The following is a 2,815-nucleotide window of genomic DNA, read 5'->3' on the forward strand; positions in this document are numbered from 1 at the left end:
GTATCTATCTATCTATCTATCTATCTATCTATCTATCTATCTATCTATCTATCTATCTATCTATATAGTTAGCGGTTGTAGTAACCGACTGAGGGATAAAATATCCGTATATACCATCAGTATCCGTTACTTGTGTTATCCCCGGGCAATGGTCTGCAGGGACACCATATACGTCGAGCACAGGTGACAATAGGATAAACAAAAGTTTAACTGGAGCCAATGCACATAATTAGAAAATGGAGAAAAATATAGTTTAACCAGTACGTCGATTGGACCACATTTTAAAGCTTGTTTAAAGCAAGGCATACCAAAGCTAACAGCTGTTTCTAATCAGGTTACCAGAATGCAGTCTGTACATAAATGCGAGAATAAAATTCTTCATCTTCATAGGGCATTCGAATTAAGGCAACACATCTTCATCACAGTGAAAACCAAGAGCATACAATATGAAAAAGAAACGAAGAAAGAAAAGGAAAGAAAACATAACTTAGACAAATAGTCTAGAAGCCCAATATGCACCCTCTCGTGTATAACTTGTAGTATTTCCTAGTCCTGTAATAGCTCACTCTCTCATCTACGCTCTTTGAGCTCGGATGGAAAATAATTGTGTGTGTGTACGTGCACGCGCGTGCGGACGATGGTTTGAGTGTACGTGTGCGTGTGAGTGCTAAGTGAATTGTTTTTATTTTAACGTTAATTCCAGATGATAGTTAAAAAGTTTATTTGCCCTGATAACACCCAGGAAGTGCGTGTGTTTGTATAATCATAAGTGCTTATATGGACAATCGTGTGCACGTCATTCGATATCTAAGTAACTGTGCCTGTAAATATATGTGTGCACCTCACCTTTTCCCGCATTTTTACTTCCTAGGTCCGTAGGAAGGGGCAATGCCCATGCCCTTCACAGATTCTCTTACGCATCTGAAACTGATGTTATTAACTTTCCCCTTGGGCCTTTGTATGTTAACACCCCCAGACAAGACATGAACGACGAAGGAATTTCAGACGGCTGATGTTCTAGGTAGGAAGGACTAGGATTGGTGATAAAATTCATATATATATATATATATATATATATATATATATATATCCTTTTTCCTTTTATCCTTTTATATGTTTCAGTCATTTGACTGTGGCTATGCTGGAGACCACCTTTAGTCGAATCAAATCGAGCCCAAGACTTATTCTTTGTAAGCTTAGTACTTATTCTATCGGTCATTTTTGCCGTACTGCTAAGTAACGGGGGACGTAAACACACGAATATCAGTTGTCAAGCGATGGTGAGGGGACAAACACAGACATACGTAAACACACACAAACACACACACACAAATATATATATATATATAAATTTATCCCAATGCTTAGCTGGTACTTATTTTATCGATCTCGAAAGGATGAAAGAAAAAGTCGACCCCGGCGGAATTTGAACTCAGAACGTAAAGACAGAAAAAATGCCGCTAAGCACTTCGCTCGGCGTGCAAAGGATTCTGCCAGTTCGCTTCCTTATGACTATGTATATCATTTGAATTCAATGCAACTCCTTTTGAGATGTCTGTAGCCTATTTTTAGCTGTAGGTGGACGTACAACGAAATTAATTGTGTGTGTCAGTTTAGTAATTTGTAATATTTCTAAAGATCAATATTATTCTATGCTGCAAAGACAACGACTGCAAAGAGCATTTGATTGCATGTTTTTATGTGCTTTATCTAACATTCTGCATATAATTACCGAGAGTATATTATTATTTTCAAAAGCAAAATATCTGCTTCGTATCCAAGTATAGTTAAATTAATGAAGTTGGTATTTAAATTGGTTTACTGACATAACTATATAATGTATACTATTTCGTCTAGTGTTTCTTGTGATATAGGCTGCATAATAACACATTTCTCCTGTTGGTTTAACTGGAAATACACATGGCGAGTTACATTGCGTTCCTGTACTCTGTTTATTGTGTTCTGATGATTGAAATTTTTATAATCTTTTTATCTTTTATCTTTTATTTTGTTTCAGTCATTGAACTGTAGCCATGCTGGGGCACCACCTTGAGGGGTTTACCAATGGTAATTATTATAATTTATCTCTTTTTCCGGACCGATAAGTTACAGAAACCTAAACAAATTAACACCGGTTATTAAGTGATGGTAGAGTTGCACAAACACAAACACCAAAATGCATGCATACATACATGGTGCAGGAGTGGCTATTTGGTAAGTAGCTTGTTTACGAACCACATGCTTCTGGGTTCAGTCTCACTGCTTGGTACCTTGGGCAAGTGTCTACTACTATAGCCTTGGACCGACCAAAGCCTCGTGAATGGATTTGGTAGACGGAAACTGAAAGAAGCCCGTCATATATATATATATATATATAAATATATATATTATATATATATGTATGTGTGTGTGTGTGTGTGTGTGTGTGTGTGTGTGTTTGTCTGTGTCTGTGTTTGTCCCCCCCACCATCGCTTAACAACCGATGTTGGTGTGTTCACGTCTCCGTAACCTAGTGGTTCGGCAAAAGAGACCGATAGATTAAGTACTAGGCTTGCAAGAAATGAGTCCTGGAGTATATCCACGTCAAGGTTTCTGTCTATTCAATTTGTTCAAACGGTATTGGTTGACATCAGGATATAGTACAAAACGCTTCCCCTGATGTGCCGCGCATGAAACTGAACTCGAAAACCAAATGGTTGCAAAGTAGGCTCTTTAACTACACAGCCATTCCTTCACGTGTTACTATTACTATCATTCAAGAAGTTTACAGTCTTAGCAAACGTGGTAAACAGAGTAGTTTATTTTAAGATATTCC

The sequence above is a fragment of the Octopus bimaculoides genome, chromosome 6, assembly GCF_001194135.2.
Source record: "Octopus bimaculoides isolate UCB-OBI-ISO-001 chromosome 6, ASM119413v2, whole genome shotgun sequence".
NCBI lineage: Eukaryota > Metazoa > Mollusca > Cephalopoda > Octopoda > Octopodidae > Octopus > Octopus bimaculoides.